This window comes from Podarcis bocagei, assembly GCF_964188305.1.
Source record: "Podarcis bocagei genome assembly, chromosome: 5".
In the NCBI taxonomy this organism is placed as follows: domain Eukaryota; kingdom Metazoa; phylum Chordata; class Lepidosauria; order Squamata; family Lacertidae; genus Podarcis; species Podarcis bocagei.
The window spans coordinates 65,434,594-65,442,697 of NC_138129.1; the positions used below are offsets into that span (position 1 = coordinate 65,434,594).

General features: G+C 43.1%; 1 long non-coding RNA gene across 1 annotated transcript; it reads left to right on the plus strand.

Annotated features, from left to right (window-relative positions):
• Window positions 1-75: 75 nt before the first annotated feature.
• On the plus strand, window positions 76-1,077 carry LOC308586853. Its single transcript, XR_014008103.1, has 2 exons — window positions 76-584; window positions 949-1,077. It is a non-coding gene; the product is annotated as an uncharacterized lncRNA (long non-coding RNA).
• Window positions 1,078-8,104: the final 7,027 nt, after the last annotated feature.

The window sequence follows — 8,104 nt, forward strand, 5'->3', positions numbered from 1 at the left end:
TCTCGGGAAGCGGAGGCCTGGCCCTCCGACTGCTGGAGTAATCGGCACGCCTCGAGGAGCGGGACCACAATTCCCGGCAGGCACCGCGGCAACGAGAGACAAGGAGGCAGAGGCGAACATCCCAATGCGTTCCCGCCTCCCCCAGCCTCAGACTATCCTCTTGGGAGGGGAGCGGGAAGGAGAGCGGCAGGCAGTTCCCTCCTTTCTTAGAAGGAAGCGACAGTGTTTTTAAACAAAAAGCAAAATGTGGGGTGCTCTTCTCTACAAATCAGGCTGCAAACCTGAAAGGTCAATAAGGCTCTTTTCTGCTAACTCAAAAGACTAGTGAGGGGGGATTATTTTTTGATAGCTTCAGCTATTTTGTTATTGTGGATATATGTAACACCCATATAGATACAGGTATAGATACCGTCCGCTGTAATGTGCATGCAGTACAGTAAGTGTGCAAGTGAAGAAGGCAGTGTGCAGATTGCCAGTTTCTCTTGCTAGTTTCTGTGCAGAATTCGATCAAGGCTGCAATCCTATAAAATCTTACTTCCAAATACGCATTAATAGGATTGCAACTACAAATTACAGGGACGCGGGTGGCGCTGTGGGTTAAACCACAGAGCCTAGGACTTGCCGATCAGAAGGTCGGTGGTTCAAATCCCTGCAATGGGGTGAGCTCCCGTTGCTCGGTCCCTGCTTCTGCCCACCTAGCAGTTCAAAAGCACGTCAAAGTGCAAGTAGATAAATAGGTACCGCTCCGGCGGGAAGGTAAACGGCATTTCCGTGCGCTGCTCTGGTTCTCCAGAAGCGGCTTAGTCACGCTGGCCACATGACCCGGAAGCTGTACGCCGGCTCCCTTGGCCAATAAAGCGAGATGAGCGCCACAACCCCAGAGTCCATCACGACTGGACCTAATGGTCAGTGGTCCCTTTACCTTTAACTACAAATGACAGCCTTCAGGTTCCTGGAAAGAAAGAAAATCAAGCTACGAACTAAAAAAAATGGTAGTAAAATTGTGGTCTCTTCTGTATTCAACATGATGCTTGTCACAGGATCTGAAATCAGTATTAAACTGTTCTAGAATTACAACCATGCTTTGATTCCACGTTTACACATAATCAGGTCACCCATAAGCATGAAAGAAAAAGGCAGACGAGGTTAGCCTCAATATCCCATTGGGCAAACAAATTATTTGTTTCTTTAGAGCATTTGTATCCACCCTCATCAGCCCCAAAAGCTGCCAGAGGCGCTTACATACAATCACTGTGTCTCTTAAACAATGCTGCCCTTCTATTAGAGATCATGCACATCTAAGTATTTGTGGAAGCAACAAATTGACCATGGCAAAAGAAGGTTGCTGCATCATGACAGATTCATCTAGATATATAATGAACTAATTATTAAAGTTTTGTTCCACATGATCTTCCCACATTAGGAAAGGAGGAATGGGAAGCCACGTGTACGTGTTTAAAAAGGTAAAAGTAAGGACCCTGACAGTTATGTCCAGTCACAAGCGACTCTGGAGTTGCGGCGCTTATCTCGCTTTACTGGCCGAGGGAGCCGACCTTTGTCCGCAGACAGTTTTTCTGGGTCATGTGGCCAACATGACTAAGCCGCTTCTGGCGAAACCAGAGCAGCACACGGAAACGCCGTTTACCTTCCCTCCAGAGCAGTACCTATTTATCTACTTGCACTTTGATGTGCTTTCAAACTGCTAGGTTGGCAGGAGCTGGGACTGAACAATGGGAGCTCACCCCATCGCGGGGATTCGAACCGCCGACCTTCCAATCGGCAAGCCCAAGGCTCAGTGGTTTACACCACAGCACCACCCGCATCCCACGTATTAGGTGGCACTAAATATGTTGGCTGCAGCTTTACCTTGAGGTCACCTTAACCTTGGCAATAGCTGACTGTCCCAGACCCTGCGATCATAATCTGAGGCCCTTCTTTATGGGCTGCCTCCACAAGATGTCCAGAGAGGGGCAATGAGAGCGGGCCTTCTCTGTGGTGGCTCCCCATTTGTGGAATGCTCTCTCCAGGGAGACTTGCCTGGAACCTTTGTTACCTTAAGCATGGGTGCCCAGTAGCAATGGGAACAGCTTTGTTAAACATTTATTTCTCTACCAATTTCATAATATTTTTTTGTTAGTGATGGTGGGGGCTTGGGAAAGCCCAACACTGTTTTCATATTTGGGGTTGCTTCCATTTTATTTACAGATAAGCATAAGGACTAAAGCTACTGCCCTGGATTCTCAGATAAATTATGGTAACCTAAGGCCATTCAAAGAGAGAAAATGTCCTCATCACTTCTTATCCCCCGTAGTAATTTCTACCAGTCAAAAAGACAGACCTGACCAAGGACATTTTCTTGCCCTAAGCATAAGACAAGATGCTATCCTCATTCCACCTACGGAAATCAACTGGCACTTTGGGAGAGGAGGGTGGGAGGAAGTATTATTTGTACTTCTATTGAAGTTCAAAAAAATCTATAAAATATATTATCGTTGTTTTTTTAAAAGACACCAACTGGATGATTAGCACCCTCTGCATTTACGGGGTACAAGGCAGGATATAGGGCACACACAGCTCTGTCCTACAGAAGAAGGGAAAGACAGGGGTGGGTAGAAGGAATGGCTGGGCAGTCACTGCCACTATCCCTGCCCCTGATGCAACTGCCTCACTCTGCTTAATGGTAGGGCCAACCCTAAGAAAAAGCTTCTCTAGAGGTTGGGCAGCTCTCCTGAACAATGCAAGATGAACCACGGGGTGAGGAGGAGGAGGAGGAGGAGGAGGAGCAGATTGCTCATAGTTGGGCAAAAGTCTTTTCAATTTTAGGCAAATCTTCCTCTTCCTCAGTAGCCCCCCCCCCTCACTTGACATCAGGAGAGCTTTTTGAGTGGTACAGAGGGCTGTAGGCAGGAGCGGGGTAACAAGAAACATTCACTTCTTTATTTCTTTATTAAATTTGTATATTGCTCTACATTCATAAATCTCAGGGTGGTTCTCAACATAAAATTACAATACAAGAAACAAAATACATAATAAAAATGAGATTCTAAGTTGATGCTCTCGTGCAAAAACCCTCAGCTGTAGAAAAAAAATTATTAGCCACTCTTCAAAAAATAAATTTTAAGAGCAGATTCACATAATTTTTTGGTGTTCGCTTTCAAAAAATATAATGAAGGCAAGCAGGTGCATAATTACAGGTATGGCAGTCAGAGAAGTGTGGTTGCTATTATGGGATTAATCATGCACCCTAAATGTAAGCAAAGGCTAAACAATAGGCGTGTTTGTAGCTATGCAGCAAAATGTTTTCTCCATTCATACCTAAAGCAGAGCTTGGTCAGAGAGAGGAATCTGACAGGAAACTCTTGCAAAATCCTCCTTTCCAATTCATAGGAGTAATTCAGATCGAGTTTTCTCAATTTCTTTAGCCTTGTCTGACAAGCTGTAAAGAGCAGAGCTAGAGATGTTGGTTCCAATTATTTATGTGTATAATTAGATATTATAACGTACTAGTTTTTTAAAAGGAATTCCAGAGACGTATGCAAAGCCAGGTGCACATTTGTAAGTTTTGCAGGTATATCTTCAGCTCATAAGCAGGGGGAGAACTAATAATCGAATAAAATGCCACTCCCTTGTTTTGTATAATGGTATCTGTCGCTTTCTTTGTAAAACACACACAAGCACACAATCCAGACGCAATGGACACACATTTTCCAGTCTTGTGACCTAAACCAATGTGATCTGAAATTTAGAAAGCAACTAATGGAACAAAGCAAGACTTTATTCTTAAATCTAATTCTCTCCAAGCTGGAAAGGAAAGGGGAAAAGAAATAAAGAATGCTTAGTTTTGGTTACCCGTCACTGGCCTTTGGCTTAAATTGCTGCAGTCAAGGAAAGCAACCATATTAGCATCACTTAAATTTAAGATTTCATTTTGTAACTTTCCCCACTTTAGCCACCTAAACTGCACCCTGGTACTTGTTTGCCTCTGGGGCATATTTCTGAATAGACATTTATTGGATAGGACTCTTAAGCACTGTAATAAATTTATCTAGAAAGTTCTGCATTTTCAGTCCATTTCTTTGAGCCCTGAGGTATTGTTGAGTGACTGAGTCCAATAGCAATCCACACACACCAAGTATTTTGGCTTACTCTGCATAATGGTATTCACTCTTCAGAGCCAAAGTCCATCAACGGAAAGATGGAACATTCTGAAGCCTGCAATTCACATTCAGGGCTGACTTCAATTGGTGTGGTGAGCAAGCAAGATGAATGGCTCCATGTAGAACTCTGAAAATGTAAAGTCGTCATGCAACTGCTATGCGGTATCACTGCATGTCAAGTTGTAAGCTGGGCACATGGTAAAGCAAGCATATGACTGCTTGCTTAATACTACAATCCAAAATCTGTGTAAGAGCCAACCCAACCCACACTCTTAATTTACTAATCAGCTCTACAAATGATTCCTGAATTACAGCCATCAGGCCAAAGTAAATAAAATGTTTAAAGGCAAGATGTCTGGATAGTGTGGGAGGAATTAAGAGAACAGGAAAGGAGGAAGAGGCAGGAAATAGTGGGAATTCAACGTATTGGAGTTGTTGCTCAGAAAGTTAACTGAAAACATGATACAGTTCTCCATAGTCTTTCCCGGCCTAGTGTCCTCCTGGTTTTTTAGACTACAACTCTCAGTCCCAGCTAGCACAGCTGAGGTTGATGGGAATTGTAGTCCAAATCAACCAGAGGGCACCAGCTTGCAGAAGCTTGCCATAGACTGTACTTGCATTTATCTCCATCTTTGAATTATGTGCATGGATTACTTGTATGGGGGGAGGGGGCGCCAACACCAGTAAAACCTACTTTATTGAAAGTTCTCCTTGCATGTGAAAAGGCATTGCATCATTGAGTAAGGTAAAGGTAAAGGGACCCCTGACCATTAGGTCCAGTCATTATCGACTCTGGGGTTGTGGTGCTCATCTTGCTTTATTGGCCGAGGGAGCGGCGTACAGCTTCCGGGTCATGTGGCCAGCATGACTAAGCCGCTTCTGGCGAACCAGAGCAGTGCACGGAAACGCCGTTTACCTTCCCACTGGAGCGGTACCTATTTATCTACTTGCACTTTGATGTGCTTTTGAACTGCTAGGTGGGCAGAAGCAGGGACTGAGCAACAGGAGCTCATCCAGTTGCTGGGATTCGAACCACCAATCTTCTGATCGGCAAGTCCTAGGCTCTGTGGTTTAACCCACAGCGCCACCCGCGTCCTGCATCATTGAGTAGTCTTGCCTAAATGCTTGAATTAGCCACAGGCTAAAGAGTAGGGTTGTGGTTTTTTAAAAAAGACGTTTCATTGCATGCATTCATGGAACCGCTTTCAACACTGAGATAGGATATTCATTGCCTATGGCACACATCCTCATCTTCCTGTAATCCTTGCTCAAAATTAGTTTTACAACTCTTTCCTGCCACTTTAAACTCCTCGAATCTTGTTTGATCAAAGGCAACAGCAGGGCAAAAGAAATTAGTACCCATGTGATAGAAAGCAAGGCTTCCAAAATACCACCCTCTAAGTACTGTATACCTGGTGGAGATCATCCCTCATGATCCCAATTTTTTCTTCTCCACAAGCCTTCCTTCATTCTCTCTAGCTGGTTACTCAAGAACCTCCTTTGAACAGCTATCACTGTCTGTCCATCTGGAGCAACTCACTGCATACTACATATCTCAAGTCATGGATTGCGTCACTCCAATCACCTTTTTTTAAAAATTGTTGTCCATCAAAGGAAACAATTTAGGAAAGCGCATGGAAAACTGAGCCAAGTTTCCTCAAGACTCCATTGCTAACAATTATCTATCTTGAGGGCAATTGCATTGCTTTCTTTGAACTCTCTTGTATATTTTCACTATGAAGTGTTAACTTGTATCTGAATAACACGCCATTATTATTTCTGTGTTAACGTCGTCCTTTAGTGTTAAAAAAGTAATAATCGCCATCCATCGAGAGGATTCCAGAATGTCACAAAACATACAAATAAAACATAAAATCAAATACATAGAACATACAGCAAAAGTACAAAGCAGATTGAAAAGCCTAGGACTAAAGGGAAGACATATGCAGATGTTGCTCTGATGCAATAAAGCTGAGTAAGAATCTGGTCATTTTTTTTATATATATATCATAAGAAGTAGATTACATTTGCAGTTTATTCCTTGTTACTTTCCAGGCATTCTCAGAATTCTGAAGCTTTTGCTACCTGTAACATTTGTTTTTGAACAGTGTTCACTAGGGTGGGTGGGTTTGAAAACCAGCGCCTCATTCTTCAAATTAGCTGTGCACCCAGAAGCATTAACAAACTTAAATAAGTCATTTTCATACAAGCTGGAGATTGACGATTTCTAAGAATTCAATCAATTTCTGAAGCACTGAGCTTCTGCAGAAGAAGCTTATTCTATTAGTCACTATTTAGCCCTGGAGTAAAGCCAGCACTTCCAGCAGCTACAGAAACAAGAAGCTGGAGCTATTTATGGCTACAGAATGAAAGCAGCATAACTTGGCTCACACAGACGTCCATAACCTACCTAAGGAACTGCCCCTGAACTCCTTTACCAAAAGTGGAGCCCAGTGCTTTGTGACACACTGTGCTGCCTGTGCTATTTTCAAGCAGGGAGCCAACAGCTGTTGTCAGACTCCTTATTAAAGCAGCACCAAGCAGGCAGCAGCCGATGCAACAAACTGATCCTGGAGACCCAGGGCCTCTCTAGGCAGGAGTTTTATTGCACGTGAATTTGGCAACATGTTCTTGGCACAATAGTAGTGAATTTGTTATTTTATTTTACTTATTTACTGCATTATTGTAGTAAAACCTCAGAACAGTCTACAAAAAGACCGAAAAAACCCGCATCATCCATTTAAAAAGCTGAAAACTATTTTAAACCTTTGGATTTTTTTTTAAGGGGGGGGGGAAGAAGCTAAAAACCAAATTAAAATACCTGTCGACATTTGATATGTCTGAATAGGTTTGCCTAAACAAAAATGATTTTAGCAGGAGGCAAAAAGAGTACAGGGAAGGTGCCTGCCTGATGCCCACAGGCAGGGAGTCCCAAAGTTCAGATGCTACCACACTGAAGGATCAACTTCTTACCAATGTGGAATGAGTATTATGTGGCAACTGGAAAAAATGGCAGTTCTGCCGACCAAATCAGTCAAGTCGTCATATATGAGGTAAAGCAATCTAGCAAGTACACTAGTTCCAAGCTGTTAAGGGCTTTCATCTACTAATAGTAGCTATGGGAGGAAATCAGAATCCCTGTAACTCGTGTGTGGGGTAAATAACAAAAGAATCAGCTGGGTGCCTGGATTCAAAATGCAGGGCTAAATTCACTCTCCAGTAGGAGACAGTCCTAAGTAGCAGAGTTTAAACTCACAAAAGTCAAGCATCAGTAAAGTGGTAGGAATATAAGTTGTTAGATGCTTTAATCCTGTTTAGTCCACTTGCAAACGGTGCTCCTCTCTTTCTATCTCTCTTGCAGTGAACAGACCACACACTGTTAAGTAAGTTTAAAAAGCTGTACTTACAAAACGTTCCAAGGGTCAGATTCATGCATTTAGCCAAGCAGCAGCAAGGAGATCACAGTCAGAATATTCTTGGGTAGAAAATTCAAAAGCATACTAGCTAGTGCAAGTAGATAAATCGGTACCACTGTGGCAGAAAGGTAAATGACATTCCCGTGCACTCTGGCTTCTGTCTTGGTGTTCCATTGTGCCAGATGTGGTTTAGCCATGCTGGCCACATGACCTGGAAAACTATCTGTGGCTTCCTCCGCCTGAAGCAAGATGAGAGCCACACCCCATAGTCGCCTTTGACTGGACTTAACTGTCCAGGGGTCCTTTATCTTTTACCTTTATAACTTCAAACATGTGCTCTAATCTTGGGGCTTGCTTAGGCATGTCTTCCTTGGTCAACACAGAGAAGGAACAGAAAGAGTACTTCTGCAAGTACTAGGTAAAACCCCTACAAAGCAAACTGTAGCACCACTTTCAGCAAAATTCAATGGTCAGTGCCATTTCTTCCACTTTCAACATACACTTCTCTTCCTCTTAGCATTACCAAGCAAA